Source organism: Podarcis liolepis (genome assembly GCF_965112155.1).
Source record: "Podarcis liolepis genome assembly, chromosome: 3".
In the NCBI taxonomy this organism is placed as follows: Eukaryota; Metazoa; Chordata; class Lepidosauria; order Squamata; family Lacertidae; genus Podarcis; species Podarcis liolepis.
This window is the reverse complement of record NC_139557.1, coordinates 103,827,950-103,847,264: the sequence shown is the minus strand read 5'-3', so window position 1 is coordinate 103,847,264 and position 19,315 is coordinate 103,827,950. Positions and strand designations below refer to the sequence as shown.

At 41.9% G+C, this 19,315-nt stretch overlaps 1 long non-coding RNA gene across 1 annotated transcript in view; it reads left to right on the top strand.

Moving 5' to 3' along the window:
- The window catches only part of LOC310702906, a 75,368-nt gene extending 58,930 nt beyond the window's left edge, over window positions 1-16,438 (top strand). The window contains exon 4 of the long non-coding RNA XR_014523773.1: window positions 16,350-16,438. This is a non-coding gene — a long non-coding RNA (uncharacterized lncRNA). The remainder of the gene's footprint in view (window positions 1-16,349) is intronic.
- Window positions 16,439-19,315: the final 2,877 nt, after the last annotated feature.

The following is a 19,315-nucleotide window of genomic DNA, read 5'->3' as shown; positions in this document are numbered from 1 at the left end:
TTCCTTCATTAACTCAGTTGTTCTTTAATTCATAATAGAACTTAAATAAAGAGTGACTTATAGACAGCTGTTTCTAATATCGAGTCCCTACCCTACATGAAAGGCGCATTATTTCTGCTGCAGCCTCTCTACCCTTGGGTGTTATCAGCCGAACAAGTTTTGAACCCACCTAATGCATTTTGAGGTAGCTGAGGTTTATTTTTCTTTCAATAAAATAAATGGTTTTGTAATTAAATTTCTGCACTGACTGAGCTTAATGGCCACATTGACAAGTGCTAATGTATGGGAGCGGAATGAGTTTGAAATGAAACATGCTGTTTTCCAATCTGCAAGCAATTTTGCACCAAGGCAATCAAAAATATATATATATAAAAAAACCTTGTGCCAGTGAAACATTTTCATTAATCTGTGAGCTTAATGCACACTGCCCACTCAGCAAAGCAAGGACACTTTAAAAAGAGAGAGAACGAAAGCAAAAAAAAAAAAAAAAATCTTAAAAAAAATCATGAAGTGAGCCGTTGTTTGAAACCATTTTGTGGTCTCTGGCAGCAAGGACTGTGGAAATTTGCTGACTTTACACCCTGAAAAGTTGCAGCTGTCTCTATGGAAGCTGCCTGTTCTGGTCTTGGCAATAATTCAGCTTTCAGAAATCTGTCGCTCTCTCTTCTTCCCTCCCCCCCACCCTCCCCTCCTTAGCCAAATTTGTTTTTGAATAAATCTTCTTGTCGAAAACCGAGAGGAGCTATTACATATTTGGACTTCATTTACGAAACCACTTCAAGTCATCAAGAGGCGCGTTGCCCCGCCTGTTCTGTTTATGTTACTTTCATGATTGGGAAGCTCGACAGGACGGCATTCTGCCGTCGCCACCCTGAGTGTACGCTCACGCTCACACACACAATTCTATAGGTAGCACCACATTTCGACACAAGCGCTTTTTTATTGCTAGACAGATAAGAACTTGCCGAAATACATTGGCTTTCATTGGGCTCTGTAAACTTTATTTAATCTTCTGGCCACTAGAGGGTTGACTTACAAACAGCAGCATCGTACAGGGTTCTTCAGCGGCGTTCTTTCCAAAAGCCATAAAAAGGGGGAAGGAAACACATCCACACAACTTACCAAAATCAAGACATTTCATCGAAAAATGGTCAAGTAATACTCTTTGTCCAACAGAGCAACCATTGCCTCTGCCACCACCTCTGTCAAGCGACAAACTTGAAAATGTAATAACTGACTGCTGAGACTTCAAGGCAATTTATTTGTACAGCAGTGGTGCGTTAAATAGGATATTGTAGTTTTAGTTGCCTGACAGTGTTTTCGCACCAAGGGTACGACTAGATGCAGCATGGGTGGTGATGGTGGGGCAATCTGATAGGGTCCACAGTATTGGGGAAGGAGAGAAATTAGCTCAGTTTGTATTTTAATATGAAATTGCTAGATTTGCACTTTCTCAAACCAAAATTCATTTAACTTCAAAATTTGCACTTCTCTGAATTTTGCAACCCACTTCTCTAAAAGGAATGTGTGCAAAGACACGTATCTGCTAGTGAGAAAGGCACAGGGAAAATTACATGTCTTAGTGAAAATAAAGGACAAAATAAAATTAATTTAGTTAGGAGGAAATTGCATTTACTAGGGGAAAATGTGCATGTTAAAAGAAATGTGTGCGAAAATGCATACAACTTTTCATGTAGACTTTTTTTAAAAAAGAATTGCAAATGTATCTTCATATATCTTCATATATTGTGGTGAACCTCATCTAAGGCTGAAAAAAGGAGAAACAGAAAACCTACAAATGACAAATTCACCTATTACTAAGAAGAGGGCCTTCACCCTGCCTTCTTATGTCATTTCTCGATTGACTTCCCTGAATTCCCTATTTGTCCTGGAGGGAAAAACTTAAATATACTATTGTCATTGAATTCTACAGTACAACCTTGACTTACCACCGCCCCTACTCGCAAACAATCCGACTCGCGACCGTGGCAAACCTGGAAGTAAATACTGGGTTTGCCACAATTCGCGTACACACAGAAGTGGCTTCTGCCGACTGCACATGCGCAGAATGGTGCATCCGCTGAATGTGCACGCACAGAACAGCACTTCTCCCAGCGACCTGGATCGACTCACGAATGGACTTCTGAAACGGATTCTGTACGAGAGTAGAGGTTCCACTGTCCTCAGAATTGATCCAGAGCAGATTCCAATGTAAAGTTAGCAGAGTAAAAATTTAAACGCGTTGCACGATTCACACAAAAAAGACCAGAGGCAATTAATATTTCATCCAGCAGAGCTTTACTGCTACTGAAGGCAAATGAGCATAATGGTCACAAATCCAATACATTCAGGATTGGCACTGTCCATAACAAATCCAGTTGCAACAGACTACAATTTACAATAACTTATAATAAGTCTAAACCTTAACACTAAGTATACTATGTACAGAACACCACACCAGAAGGAAGAGAGATAGAAAGAGAAAGTGAAACCAAGGCTCCTTCTGGCTTTAGGATTATAGTCAGCATGACCTTGACAGAAGAGATAACAGAACCAGTTTAAGCCAGCTGTACTCTGAAGGAATAACCCAAGCATCATGAACCTTCTGCTTGTTTCTTTCACACAGAGAAGCTTCCAGAACCCTCTTGGATTAATTAGAATAGGAAAGATCTCTACACATCAGATCAATACTTTCTGCACCAAGAAATGCAAACTGACAACTATACAGGTATCTCTATGTTCCCCCTCATTCCTACTTCACAGGTAGGCTTAGGTGAGGATGAAAAACTGCAAATGTGAAGGCCACTGTGAGAACAGGATGCTTGACAAGGTAGGTCATTGGCCTGATCCAGCTGGCTCTTACCTCTACTGGAAAATTCCTGTGCTTATAGAAGCTGGTTTTAAAAACTTTGGGCACACTCGGCAGTGTGCAGCCGTAAGCAGCATGTGCATAAGTTCAGGCAGAAGCTGGGTCTGAATGCACCTGTTGATCTGGGATAATGGCTCAGGCAGTTTGACAGCAGCAGGAACTGCAAATGGAGGGTTGGGCCGCAACCACCTATGGGATTTCAGCTGCATGCTTGAGTCACTAACCCACACATGCATGGCTTGGTTGCTCTGCAAGTTTCTGGTCACCGTGCATCTCTAATAAAAGGATTCTGTTCACAATCTTCAGCTGCAGAAAGCAGCACAGCAGAGGTAAAAGTATGGCTGATTATAATTATGCAAACATTCCTGCAGCCCATGGCAATTTATGGGGTTAATGAAGCCTCTGAAGAAAAGTTCAGTCCAGTATCCTGTTTATGAATTGGGTTGATCCCAAGTGGATTTCTGTTTGTTGTAGGTCACTGGTTTTTTATTTTTTAAAAAATGCAGCGAGATTGTATTATATTACGTATCAGGTATCATCGTTTGTACTGTGGTTTAAAGTTTGTTTTACTTGTGTGTTTGTATTGTTAGCCGCCCTGGGCTCTCGTGAGAGAAAGGGTGGGATATAAGAAATAAAAATAAATGGACAAACGATAAATAATAAATAAGGAAATGGCAGCTCAGTGGAAAAGAAAACTCTGCCAAGTGCTGGCTTCTTTTAAAAGTGTGGTGCTATGCTGGGAACTGCTACTCTTAGGCCAGATCCACACCAGACATTTAAAGCATATGCAGTAGAAGAGTTTAAATCACATCACTTCCTCCAAAGAATGCTGGGAACTGTAGTTTAGCCCTGGCCAGCAGCCTCAACAAACTACAGTTCCCGGGTTTCTTGGGGGGATGTTGCATGCTTTAAATGTCTGGTGTGGGTGTGGCTTTTGATTAAAATAATGATGATGATGATGATGATGATGATGTATGGGGACAAATTCCACCCCTCTATTCAACTAAGTCATGCTTCAGAATATACCCACTGAAATAACTGAACTTGAGTTAGCCATGTCATGCTCAGAGTAGACCAGCTGAGGAGCTGGTTGCTAGCATAAATGGTCTCCATGTGAAGTGTCACTATACTGTGCAGAGGTGGAGCAGCATGGCAGTGAGTTTGGGGTGGTGTCAAACAGGCTGTTCCTCAAGAAGCCCACCCTACCTTGCCCCTGCACTGTCCTGGTTTCAGCAATAACTGGGAGATCTCATCTATGACCCTGCCTGTCCCTCCCACAGAGACGGAGGAGGAGGAGGAGGAGAAGAAGAAGAAGAAGAAGAAGAAGAAGATTGTACCCCAACCGTCTGACTAGGTTCCCCCAGCAACTCTGAGTGGCTTCCAGCAGAAATAAGAACATAATAAAAACATCAAACATTAAAAACTTCCCTATACAGGGCTGCCTTCAAATGTCTTCTAAAAGTTTGTAGTTACTTATCTCCTTAACTTGTGATGGGAGGGCATTCCAAAGGAAGGGTGCCATTACCGAGAAGACCTGGTTCCCTGTAACTTCACTTCTTGCAGTGAGGGAAATGCCAGAAGGCCCTGGGAGCTGGACCACAGTGTCCGGGCTGGACAATGTGGATGGAGACGCTCCTTCAGGTATACAGGGCTGAGTGAACTTAACCTTGTCATGTCCATTGATTTCAGTTGGTCTGCTGTGAGTACATAACCCATTTGCAGAGCACAATGTGTGCCTTCCCATATAACCAACTAGGAGACACATTAAATAAGCCGTGGAAGTGGTTAGGTGGGGCATTTCACACACACAGTCTGTTAGAGTGCAGTTTACGTTGTTCTACCAACATCAAGGGATGCGGGTGGCGCTGTGGGTTAAACCACAGAGCCTAGGACTTGCCGATCAGAAGGTTGGCGGTTCGAATCCCCACAACGGGGTGAGCTCCCGTTGCTCGGTCCCTGCTCCTGCCAACCTAGCAGTTCGAAAGTACGTCAAAGTGCAAGTAGATAAATAGGAACCACTCTGGCGGGAAGGTAAACGCGTTTCCGTGCGCTGCTCTGGTTTGCAAAAAGCGGCTTAGACATGCTGGCCACATGACCCGGAAGCTGTACGCCAGCTCCCTCAGCCAATAAAGCGAGATGAGCTATGCAACCCCAGAGTCAGTCGCGACTGGACCTAATGGTCAGGGGTCCCTTTACCTTTACTTTGCCAACATCAAGGGATGAAAAATACACTCCAGGAATATCACTGATAGGTCATCCAAAGTGTTTTGGACTACCAGTGGGAGTTTTCCACTGGAACAACAACACCAACACCCAGAAAATTCAGAATCCAGGGTTATTTTATATTGGCATAGCTCAGTTGGTACAGCATGAGACTCTTAATCTCAAGGTTGTGGGTTCCAGCCCCACATTGGGCGAAACATTCCTGCATCGCAGGGCAAGGAATAGATGACCCTCACAGTTCCTTCCAACTCTGTGGTTCTGTGACATTCAGGGGCGTAGGAAAGGGGGGGCAGTCCTTCCCAGGTGCTGTCATGGAGGGAGGTGACAAATTATCAAGGAACAATTACTGCCCTACTAGGGTGGTTTATAAAAAACTTTTTTAAAAAAAAATGCCTGCTCCAAAGGATTTCTCTTACTACACTATACATATAGCTATATATGAAATTTCATGCATATCAGTTAATATCTTGACCGTCCTCCACACAAAAAGCTGTTTACTTGGCCGTTTTGCTATATCGTGAAGGTTGAAATTTCAATTCAGTGGAGCAGGGTCAAGATATTAACTGATGTGCACGAATTTTCAGATATAGCTATATAATCTCTAGATTAGTAAGAAAAGACCTTTGGAACAGGCGTTTTTTAAAAAAAAGTTTTTAAAGAACCACCCTACTGCCCTACCCTCTGCTGGGCTTCCTGGGTCCTGGAAAGTTGGCTTATGTGAAGAAAATGAGACTAGGCCGAGTAGATTAGGCCTTGCCTTGCCTTCGCCCCACCCCCTGCAGGCAGCCGATTTTTCTTGATTTTACTGCTGTGGGGTTTTTTTTGGGGGGGGGGTTCCCTGGTAAACCACATTGCAAGTTTTTAAAAAAAATTTTTAGTAAATAAATAAACAATAAATATAAATATAATAACACAATCCATCCTGTAGATTTAAGTATCTGTCCATAGTCGCCTACTTGTTATCAGAGGCCCAGAATCCACATTCCTTTGGAAGAAAATATGAAATAACGTAAAACCATTTTTGCAGGCAAAATAAAAATAAAAAATTAAGGGGGGGTGACAAGAAATTTTCCGCACCAGGTACCACCTGACCTTCCTATGCCTCTTATGACATTATGGACTGAAAAGAAAGTGTGTCTGAAGTTCTAATCAGCTTTGAACAAATGTGTTGAAAAAGAGCTGCAGTACAAAGCCGGAGAGCTTCAAACAGATGAATTTTCTTTCCTGGGATCCAAGTTACTGCCTTGCAATTCATAGTTTGGAGAGCTTTTGAGCCAGTCCGCAGGATGATGGCAGAAGGAACAGCATGAGGCATTTAAAACCAAATTTAACATCCTGAAGTCAAAAGGATATGATTGTGTGTATCTAAGTCTCCCTCAGAGTAGACCCACTGAAATAAAAGAACCTAAATTATTTGTGTACACTAACTTCAGTGCTTCTGCTCATTGTCATAGCATTAGATATGGCTTGTATTTGTGCAATGACATTTGTCCTGTAAGACAAGACACAAATATTTTAATAAACAAACCAACAAAAATATAGATAAAGTGTATATCTGAGATTATTATAAAAATAGCAAACAGGCATACACCTGATTGGAAAACCACTCCAACTGGATTTACGCTGACAGCAACCCACATTTTTAAAATCTTTGGGAAGCCACAAACAATGTAGTCTTTGTGTTCATCATGGGTAGCCTGTTGGATTATTTAATTACAAACAGCCATATACTCCAAAGACCGCCTTTTAATCTCAGGAAATTAGAAGGGACATGAAAAAAAGGAAAGGAAAGAAAAGAGATTTGTAAGCAAAACGTAAAATTTTGACTAATCATAAATAATAACACATATGGCCAGTTTCAAATGACGTGCTTAATCTTTTCATTCATATTGGGACACTTTTTTGTAACTTTAGAAGCTTGTTGGGTTTGTTTAGAGTAAAAAAAAGGGAGGGGAAGCAACCTGAGATTTTGGATTTCTTATGTTGCTGTCCTTTTCCCTCCCAAGGTATATTTAATTTATTCCATGTGGATTTCTGTGTGTTGGGCTGTTGTTGTTTTTAAATGTAGGCTGATGAGAAAACTGCTTCGTTGATTAATTATCTGCTTTTAACTGAGCCATCAGAAAATTAACTTTAAATATATTTGTATAATACCCAAACCTCCATTTAGATCCTTATTTGGAGTATGAAAGGATGCATAACTATTAATTACCATTTAATGAACAAAATCTATTGCACACAGTGTTAGAAAGAACATCTTAAATGCTTTATTTTACAGTAATGAACTAGAATAAAAGCAGCCTTGTCAGGCGGAGGTGGACAACTGTGTCCTCTACCACACTAATTAATCATCTGAAATTTAAATTGACAAGTTTACTGGGGGAGAACCAGGCCCATTGTTTTGTGTCAAAATGTTCGCATCGGTGCTATATTCCCTGCATTTTCTCCACATTTATATTGGATGAGTATCCTGTCTGTCATGCACATGTGTCAATACATCTATCACACATATCTCATTCATTGTCTGCAGATTTCACGCATGCTTAAATATGGTTTTATGCAGTGCTCATGTATATATATATATATGTGCTGCTACTCACCATGACGTTGTTACAGTGAGTTGTTGTTGTTGTTGTTTAGTCATTTAGTCGTGTCTGACTCTTCGTGACCCCATGGACCAGGGCACGCCAGGCACTTCTGTCTTCCACTGCCTCTCGCAGTTTTGTCAAACTCATGCTGGTAGCTTCGAGAACACTATCCAACCATCTCATCCTCTGCCGTCCCCTTCTCCTTGAGCCCTCAATCTTTCCCAACATCAGGGTCTTTTCCAGGGAGTCTTCTCTTCTCATGAGGTGGCCAAAGTATTGGAGCCTCAGCTTCACGATCTGTCCTTCCAGTGAACACTCAGGGCTGATTTCCTTCAGAATGGATAGGTTGGATCTTCTTGCAGTCCATGGGACTCTCAAGAGTCTCCTCCAGCACCATAATTCAAAAGCATCAATTCTTCGGCGATCAGCCTTCTTTATGGTCCAGCTCTCACTTCCATACATCACTACTGGGAAAACCATGGCTTTAACTATATGGACCTTTGTTGGCAAGGTGATGTCTCTGCTTTTTAAGATGCTGTCTAGGTTTGTCATCACTTTTCTCCCAAGAAGCAGGCATCTTTTAATTTCGTGACTGCTGTCACCATCTGCAGTGATCATGGAGCCCAAGAAAGTAAAATCTCTCACTGCCTCCATTTCTTCCCCTTCTATTTGCCAGGAGGTAATGGGCCCAGTGGCCATGATCTTTGTTTTTTTGATGTTGAGCTTTAGACCATATTTTACACTCTCCTCTTTCACCCTCATTAAAAGGTTCTTTAATTCCTCCTCACTTTCTGCCATCAAGGTTGTGTCATCTGCATATCTGAGGTTGTTGATATTTCTTCCGGCAATCTTATCCATCCGGCTTGGGATCCATCCATCCCAGCCTTTCGCTGGATGGGTTACAGTGAATGCCACACTTTAAACATTGGTGGTGGGGGTGTGTGTGCCAGCACTATGTACCGTATATTTGTATATTGTGGGTTTTTTTTTAAAAAAAATGACAGGTGTAACCAATTAGGTATCATTGTGTCCCTGTCCTCCCTGCTGAGTTCTACAGGGGAAACACTGAAACAAAGGTGGAGGAAGATGGCAGCTGAAGCCACACACTGGACTGGCTGTAAGGAGGCAGGCAGGTGGGTCCTGGCTGAGGAGAAACTGAGGTTGGTGTGGCAGTGCCCCATTCATCCTAATGGGCCAGCCTCTGCTGCTTCTCCTCCCACTGTTATGTGTGGAACATGAAAAGGCTGAAAGATCCCCTCAGCTTGGTAACCATATAACTGGGCTATTAGCTAAAGTCAGCATTAGTCAACGGTTTTGAAGATGAAAACCCCCTCCTGAGTGTGAAGCAGTAACTTATTACTGTTTTATTTTATTAATGTCTTTTGGCTTTGGGTGTTTTATCACAAGCTCCATAACCTTTCAGTCCCTCAGGCAGTATTTCACCATTGCTGCTTTCAAAACGAGTCACTATTTATAATATACATACAGTATATTACAATCATTAATTTTTTTCAACGTTTTATGAGGTGTGCTTATTACATGAAATGGTGTGTCTGGCACTGGCAAATCTCTCGTGCATTCTCCCCCCACCCCCACCCCATGTTTCCTTTCTCTTGGCAGGTCCGGCCAGAAGGAATAATTTTCTGTGGGCCACGCATGCTTTTCCATACCTTTTTTTTCCCTTAAGGGGAGGGGCGGGATTTGTCACTTCTTCGAGAAGGCCTTATAATTCACAGAAACACAGATTTATGCCTCGGCCTTTCTTTTTCTTTTCTTTTTGCCAAGCCTTGTCAAACCCTAACATTTTTGTTGGCAACCTTTTGTGCCTTGCCCAGCTGAAAAGGGAGGCTCATCTTCGTCACAGAGCTTTCCCTTCGCCTTCTTTCTCTTTTCCGGAGTGTCTGTTCTGGCGCAGGCTGCTTCGTCTTTGTTATCAGGACTACCTGCCACATTTCACGTCTTCCATCACCGAAACATTTTATTAAAAATATGCATTCATCCCCATCAGCTAATGTTCTATATTTTGAAGGTTTCAGGGGCCCTCTCCAGCCTGAGATGGATGGCAAGCAGAGAGAAGGATCATGGTCATAGTTGTCAAGATTTCCCTTTTTTTAAAGGGAAATTCCCTTATTCCGAATAGGATTCCTCACAAGAAAAGGGAAGAGTTGCCAGCTATGATCATGGTGTGAGGGAGTAAATGGTTACTTCAGTCTCAGAGCTTCTTCCCCCCCCCCCATTTTTATTATTGTTTGGTTTTTCATATTCGAATTTACAATCATACCACAACACATCAAAAAGTACAAAATTCTCACAAATCTTTGGACTTCCCCCTCCCACTCCGTGGGTCCCATTGTTGAGCCTTATCTACTGCATCTTCTATAATAATCCAATATTTTACATCTCCATTACCTCCATAGTTCTCATTGCATTACAAGTGTTATTGCAATCCCGCTAACGACTTTAACTGTTTACATTGGTCTCCAAGGTAAACCACAAATTCCCCCCATTCCTTATTAAAGTTTTGGTCTTCCTGGTTTCTGATCCTTTGCCGTTTCGGCATAGTCCCTCAACTTAATCTGCCATTCTTCTCTGGTAGGGACTTTGTCTTCTTTCCAACTCTGGGCTAACAACATCTGTGCGGCTGTCGTCGCATACATGAACAGTCTTTTCTGCTCCCTTGGGATTTCAGCACCAGAGCTTCTGGTCTCATCCCTGAAGGCCTTCACTGAGGTTCTTCCCAGCCCTTATATGTAAAGCAAGAGCCCTGGCCCTAGCTTAAAATCAAGCTCCTTTGAGTCCTAGTTTCCTCCACTCCCAGCAATCTCTTGCAGAGTGGACACAGGTTCCAGGCCTGTGAGCTAGTTCTTTACTGTCCTATGCACAGGTTTGTCATCAGAGCCAGCATTGTCAGGTACCTCCTGTGGCCTGCACGCCAAAACGTCTCATTATCAGTCCCTGGAGTGTTGTAGTACCTCTTGGCGAAGACCAACATCCCAGGGTCAGGATGTCACCAGCACTCCATGCAGCAGCATTGGTGAACACACTCTTGAGGTGGTAGATAATTTTGTCTACCTAGGTTCCACCATAACCAGCAACCTCTCCATCAATGCTGAGGTGGACAAGTGTATTGGCAAGGCAGCTGTGGTAATGGCTTGCCTCTCCAAAAAGGTATGGGAGAATATTATACTAATGTCCAATACCAAGATGAAGGTCTACCAGTTGAGCATGCTACTTTATGGAAGTGAGTTGTAGGCAGGAGGGATGCCTCGATGCCTTCCACATGCTTTGTGTCAGGAAGATTTTGGGCATCATATGATGGGACAGAGTCTCAAACAAAGGTTTGCTCTCACAAGCCCACATTCCCAGTATGTTCGCAGTCCTGTGTTCCAGTATTGTGATTTACATTTTTTCTTTATTATCAGTACACTATTTCCTCTCTTAGTTGCATCTATGTGAAATCATTATCCGTTGAACAGTTATTTCAAGGAATTAATTGCTATTTAGTGCAGAGAGACATGTGAGAGGCTGAGCAGATGAGAGCGAGAGAAATCAGCCAGTAACCTGTTTGACCCTTTGGTCAGTGCCAGCCCAGAAGGGCATGGTATTTTTAGAGGACCATGTGGCTCCAGTTGTTTTCTGCATTCTCAAGATTCTGACATTCTTTGTCATGAAGAACGAAAGTCTTGTGTGACTAGAGAGGAAGTGGGAAGTGATTCACTTTAAAGGATTTCATGGTTTGCTCCAGGAGAATGGCCAAGATACTGACCTGCTTTGGAAAGCAAACCCCAAGGCGAGAGGTAGTGATATTTTAATAGTTTTAACTGTCCTTCTCTCAGCTCTCGGGCTCCAGTGGAAATTGGCAGTGTCAAATATTTTGCTGTGGGAAATAAATGTCATCACTGTTCCTTTTTCCACGCCAGATCTTGCATGCGCAAGAGGGGCCTTATGTCACGTGGTGCATGAGAACCCTCATTTTGCAAATGCCCCCATGGTTTCAGTTGTCTCTACACAAATGCACAGAGTATGGGAAACAAACAAGATGAACTTTTAATACAGGGTTGCAAATATGACCTGGTAGGCATTACTGAAACCTGGTGGGATGAAACTCATGACTGTAATGTAGGAATTGAGGGGTATAACCTGTTCAAAAGGAATAGACCAAACAAGAAGGGAGGAGTAGCAGCATTGTATATGAATGATATGTACACTTGTGAAGAAATCCATGACTTGGAGCATGAAAAGCAGATTGAGAGTATATGGGTAAAAATTGCAGAAGAGAGAAACAACAGTGACCTTACTGTGGGTGTCTTCTATAGACCGCCAAGCCAGACTGAAGACTTTGATGATGCCTTACTAGAGCAGATTACTAAACATTCAAAATGGAGAGAAATAGTAATCATGGGGGACTTCCACTTCCCCGATATCTGTTGGGACTTAAACTCTGCCAAGAGTGTAAGGTCTGACAAACTCCACCATTGTCTCACTGACAATTTCATTTCCCAGAAGGTGGAAGAACCAAGAAGGAGATCACCTGTCCTTACCAAAAGGGAGGAACTGACTGGTAAGGTGAAAGTGCTTGGAAACTTGGGAGGACGTGATCATGTTCTCCTGGGATTCAGCATACAGGAAAGGAACAACTGAGGGTAGTTGGGCATGAGGTAACTGTTAGGTGGATTTGTAGCTGGTTGACTGACCAAACCCAAAGAGCATTCATTAATGGTTCCTCGTCATCCTGGAAAAAAGTGACAAGTGGGGTGCCACAGGGTTCTGTCCTGGACCTGTTGTTGTTCAACATCTTTATAAATTACTTTGATTAAGGAATTAAATTTGCAAATGACACCAAACTCTCTCTCTCTCTGTGTGTGTAGCTAATGCTGCAGAAGACAGAATCGAATTCATAATGACCTTAACAGATTGTAGAACTGGGCACAAGCTAACAAAATGAATTTCAATAGGGACAAATGTAAGGTTCTGCACTTAGGCAGGAGGAAGCAGATACACAAAAATAGGATGGGGGACACCTGGCTTACTAACAGTACATGTGAAAAAGGTCTGGGGGTCCTGGTGGACCCTGAACATGAGTGGAGTTCAAAACATGACAAGTATCTTGTCTGCTTATTGTACTTTTTAATTATGCCTATCCAATATTGAGGTGCTTTTCCCATGGTGCACTTACTTGACTACGTGCTGACAAGTATTTGGATTCTGAGTCATACGATCAGAAGAAGAGTCCTGTTGGTTCATGCCAACAGTTCATATAATCACTTTCCAACAATGACCAGTTAGATGTCTCCAGGACATTCATGAGCAGGCTATTGGTGCTAAGTCATCTAGGGCTTAGGCTTTCTGCTCTGACCGGCAGTAGCCCTCCAGGACATCAGGCAGAGGACCTGGTCTTCCTTATCCTACCTACCACCAAGGCAAGCTGTTTTAACAGTTGTTTTCACTCTTCCTGCCAAGGCAAAGATTGTCTCTATACTTTAGTCCAACACAAGCAACAAGTGGAGATGGATAGACAGTTTTAGTGGTGTTGTAAATTTGCTATCAGAGCTCATTTTATTGTTTCCAATGGTGGAAGCCAAAGTGCTGAGGCTGACCATGTTTTATTACCTCTCCTCCCACCCCTGCTATCCTACCTTATTCTTGGTATGGAATAAATGTATCTATAATCTCTAAATACTGTTGAGTGGTTTCTTTCCATTTCTGTTGAGAGTGCTCCAAGCCATTCTATATCAAGCCCATGGCCATCATCCAAAGCTTCATGGGGATCCAGAATGTGCATAGAACTCAGTATATATGGAGAGAAAACTCAATATATTATTGTATTATGTTTCTATTATTATTTAGTTTTAATAATAATAATATTAGATGGGCGGGGTACAAATAATAATAATAATAATAATAATAATAATAATAATAATAATAATAATAATAATGATGATAATAAGTTTTATTAAATAAAACAAATAATAATAATAATTTTATAATTTATAAATTTGTAATTTATTATTATAAATATTGTTTATTTATTTCATTTTTATTGTGTGTTGTTGTTGTTGCTGTTGTTGTTAAATGCTGGGATCTTTTGATAAAAGGTAAAGCAAGCAAGCAAGCAAGCAAGCAAGCACCTGGCCTTTTCTCTTCATTACATGCATTTACAGGATTTGACAGATTGATGAATGAGAGATGTCTCATTGGCTCTCTGGAGGATCAGTGTCCATAGGAAGCTGCCTAATATCAGTCAGCCCATCTGTCTACCTATCCCGGAATTGTCTAACTGGGAGTTAGACAATTGTCTTACTCTCCTGCATCTCAGACAGAAGTGTTTCCCATCACCTGTAGAGGTGCCAAGGATTGAAACTGGGATGATTTGTCTGCAACACATCTGCTCTGAACTCAGCTATGAATCCCTCCCCATGCTTGGAGACAGAATGGATGCAAACATATCTAAAATCAGACTTAAAGAATCAATTCCAGTACAGACCGGGAAAGATCTTTACTGAAAAGGCTTGTTGGAAGAGAAAGTTTTTCAGTAGGTGCTGGGAAGGCAGCAGAGACAGCGCCTGTCAAATATTTAATGAGAGAGAATTGCAAAGGGTAGGTGCCATGACAGAAGCCTGGTTCCTGTTTTGCGTGGAATGGACCTCTGAATAAGATGGCATCTAGTGAGATATATCCACTTGGGAGAAAGCCATTTAACTCAGTGAGATTTAAACATGCATTTAAACAAGCAAGATTTTGATTTCACTTCTATTTCAGCAATCAGATTGATTTGACTTGGCCCACTTTCAGAAATACTCACTTCACTTTGGATTAAAATCAGAAATCAGCTTCTAAAACTCCAGTGATTTATGTCTCCCAAATTGATTGTAATGGAAAAAATCAGCCAAGAGCTATAGTTGTTTTCTGTTCTTTGGCATGACTGGATGAAATTTGCAGGCATAGTTGCCCCTTCTGAGTAGATGAATTCTGGAAAATTACAGCAGCTTGCCTCTGTTTTGTTATTTATTTGATGCACACCTAATGCTGTGTTATTTATGAATCATTTCCCATGAGGCATCCCAAATAGATTTGCAAAATAATAATATATGTAAAACAGTTACAAATAAAAAAATATAAACAGTTAAATCAACTGCATATATAAAAACAATAATGACTATGAAAACAGCTCAAAACAACAACGCATATATAAATTCAATTAATTTTTTTACAACAAATTTTATGAAATTATACATCTCAAAATAAACATTTTACATACTGTTAGATATCCAGCGACTTCCCTCCTTCTCCTTCCATGGTTCATTCTGTTTATCTTTCATTCCTGCATATTTGACTATAACCATATAAATTCAATTCAAATCCAAGACAGATACTGACTGGGAAAATATTTATTTGTTGAAAGAGGAATGTATCTGTGCCGCTGAACAGTTGCTGTGGAACAACAGTGTGTGTGTGTGGGGGGGAGAGTTTATGATTTATTTGTGAGTTTCCTGAAGGCATCTGACCAAAGATGCTGGACTGGATGGATCTTTCGTCTGGTCCAGCAAAGTACTTTATCTCCACAACCACTCTTTATCTTTATCTCTAAACCACTGAGCCTCTTGGGCTTGCCAATCGGAAGGTCGGTAGTTTGAATCCCTGCGACCGGGTGAGCTCCCATTGCTCAGTCCCAGCTCCTGCCAACCTAGCAGTTTGAAAGCACACCAGTGCAAGTAGATAAATAGGTACCACTGCGACGGGAAGGTAAATGGCATTTCCGTGTGCTGCTCTGGTTTCTGTCATGGTGTTCCGTTGTGCCAGAAGCGGTTAAGTCATGCTGGCCACATGACCTGGAAAGCTGTCTGTGGACAAATGCCAGCTCCCTAGGCCTGAAAGCGAGATGAGTGCCGCAACCCCATAGTCGCCTTTGACTGGATTTAACTGTCCAGGGGTCCTTTTATCTCCACAGTATACACAGAAGTTTGCCTGACAGTGCAAAGAACAGAACACCCCCTGTCAAGCCAAGCTCCCTGTTTACCCCTGAACCAGCAACTGCACACAGACCGCACTGAATCATGGTGGAATCTACAAGCAAGTTTGTGATGGCTAATCTTTCCCTGCCCAGAGAATTGCCATCATCGCAATACAATTATGGCAAGCAGGGGGTGAAAAAGCAAGAAATGGACTACATTTCTGTGTGTGCCTTAAAAAGAAAAAAGGGGGGAAAAGTAAGGTGTGAGAAGAGAAAATTTCTGGGACATTGATTTTCAAGTTCGTATTTGAGCCAGAAACATGAAGTGCTAACATAACCCATATGTCACAAAATAAGATCCTCCAAAAAGACTATACATTTTGAAGAGAGTTCATTTCCCCTGCTCTGTTGTATTACTTGAAATATTTCATTGCTAACTCCAATCCATAGTTCTTCATGCCTGAGCACACACATTGGCTGTGATTAAGGTGAAACTTAAGTCAATTAGTGGAATGATTTCTTCCACAGAAAAGCTGAGTTTTAGATGCTTTTTGCCAATTTTTCTACTCGGTAACATTTGTCACTTTTTTCTTCCTTTCGTTTGAAAGTATACAATAGTTTCCTTCTCTTTCCATTTCTTTTTTACACGCTTCCCTTCCTCTTTTTCGGTTAAAATACCGTACACTCTGTAATTCAAGTCTTCTGCTTCCTTTATTAGGAAAACAGTAATACCCAAATGCTGGTGGAAAGAAAGGAAGAAAAAATATGAGAGATCCAACAGGAAACAAAAACCACAAGCAGAAAGGGGTTAGTACAGGTTACTGAAATAGTTGAGTCCTCTCTTGGGCTCCACAGAAAGTAACAGAACTTTACAATATCTTGAAAATCTGTTTCACAACCATTCTTATTTTTCACTAGATATTCATATCGTAGCAAAGGGGTGGCAGGGGGGAACTTGGTTATAGTTTTCTGGTGTTGTTTTTTCTACACTTAGTATTTGTTATTTTTAAAAAACTGTACGTGCTGCTAACAAGTCTTCTAAGAATATCAAACTCCAGGTGTTTATTTTGGGCATTCCAAAGCTTAACAAGAACTGCATTTGAATGCTAGGCTTCCCCCTGTGTTACAACCCTCTCGGTGACTTAAAACACATTTTCATCACATGATGACTTGGCTTAGAATAAGCATCAATCTAAACATGACTGACAAATGACTTGGTGATTTAATTGAAAGAGTACACCCCCCCCCCCCAAAAAAATTGCTGCTTTAAAGTTATCTGAAACCGTGCATCAGGTCCTCTGCAGAATCCAGAAATTTGAAATGAAAGCAGGACCGGCAACAAGATACTGTAATGTGGAGTGTTTCTGGTTAGGATTCCATCCACTCCATTTTATTCCCTGTCTACACTTTTCAGTATCTCTCCGAAATAATCAGTCACCGTGGGCACTGAGCATGCTCAAAACTCACTCAGGTTTTTTGCTTTTCTCTATATTTTGTACTTCTGCAAACTTCAAGCATCCCTCAGTCCTGCTCATATCTCCCAGGAGTCATCACTCAATGCCTTGCTCCAGTATATCTGAAGGAGCGTCTCCACCTCCATTGTTCTACCCGGACACAGAGGTCAAGCGCCAAGGGCCTTCTGGCAGTTCCCTTGCTGTGAGAAGCCAAGTTACAGGGAACCAGGCAGAGGGCCTTCTCGGTAGTGGCACCCGCCCTGTGGAACACCCTCCCTCCAGATGTCAAAGAGAAAAATAACTACCAAACTTTTAGAAGACATCTGAAGGCAGCCCTGTTTAGGGAAGCTTTTAATGTTTAATAGGTTATTGTATTTTAGCGTTCTGTTGGAAGCCACCCAGGGTGGCTGGGGAAACCCAGCCAGATGGGCGGGGTATAAATAAATTATTATTATTATTATTATTATTATTATTATTATTATTATTATTATTCCACATGCGCTGTGTTAGGAAGATTTTGAGCACCACCTGGCAGGAAAACATCTCAAACAAAGATGTGCTCTCCCAAGACCACATTCCCAGCATGTTTGCTGTCCTTTCCCGGCGATGTCTACACTGAGTTGGTTATGTCCACAGAATGGAAGATGGCAGGACCTGCTCTGCTGTGAGCTAGCTTCAGGCACTAGACCAATTGGCAGATCAACTGTGCGTTATAAATGTGCCTGCAACATCAACCCCTCCATATGGGAATCCCTTGCAGATGACCACAGTGCTTGGAGACAGGCGGTCAAGTCGTGTATCCACAGCAGTGACCAGAGGAAGAATGACTGCTGGGGGGAGAGCAGGAGAAGAAACGCCATGGTGCATCTGCAGCAGCACAGCCAGACACCCACATCTGCCCCAGCTGTAATCTCTCCTGTATTGGTCTCTACAGCCACAGCAGGCACTGTAACCTTCCATCAATTTGACTCCATCCCCAAAGGTACATTCCTCCACTGTCTCCCAAGACAGACAGATCCCAACCAATCAACCAACTTATGCTTGGGTGCTCCCATTTTGACAATAAATGCAATGGCACAGCCTGAACATCAGAAACAGAAGGACAATTTCCCTTATGTGGTTCTGTTTCAAGCATTTGTGATATATACTCAGAGTCGCAAAGTGATTTCATGCTCTTTATTCAGCTCATAGTGGTGAGGAGGAATGAATGAAAGTCCCCTCAAAGTATCTGCTTTATATACATTATTTACACAATGGGCTGCGCATGATTGGCTAATTCTGGAATTCTACTGTAAGCCAATCAGGTTGTGGATTCACTTATATCTGGAGCATGATTGGGTGGTTCCTGCCAACCAATCATACTGCTGCATTGTTCCAGGACCAATCAGACTGCTTCAGTTTGGATCCTATTCAACTCAGTACATAACAATTTGCTTCACTGGGCTCTCTCCTTCTATTCAGGCAACATAAAGAGCTTTTCTATTGATGATGATGATGATGATGATGGTGGTGGTGGTGATAATAATAATAATAATAATAATAATAATAATAATAATAATAATTTATTATTTGTACCCCGCCCATCTGGCTGGGTTTCCCCAGCCACTCTGGGCGGCTTCCAACAGAGATTAAAAATACATTAAAACATCAGTCATTAAAAACTTCCCTAAACAGGGCTGCCTTCAAATGTCTTCTAAACGTCAGGTAGTTGTTTATCTCTGTGACATCTGGTGGGAGGGTGTTCCACAGGGCGGGGACCACTACCAAGAAGGCCCTCTGTCTGGTTCCTTGCAACCTCATTCTTGCAGTGAGGGAACCGCCAGAAGGCCCTCGGCGCTGGACTTCAGTGTCCGGGCTGAACAATGGGGGTGGAGACGCTCCTTCAGGTATACTGGGCCAAGGCCATTTAGGACTTTAAAGAGCAACACCAACACTTTGAATTGTGCTCGGAAACGTACTGAGAGCCAATGTAGGTCTTTCAAGATTGGTGTTATGTGGTCTTGGCAGCCACTCCCAATCACCAGTCTGGCTGCTGCATTCTGGATTGGTTGTAGTTTCCAGGTCACATTCAAAGGTAGCCCCATGTAGAGCGTGTTGCAGTAGTCCAAGCGGGAGATAACTAGAGCATGCACCATGATCAAGCAAATCAGCTGTATTATTGGCTTCTTGTTCTTGTTTTTATCATGTATTTTGTCCTTTTTATCTTGGATTTTTATATTGTGAGCCACCC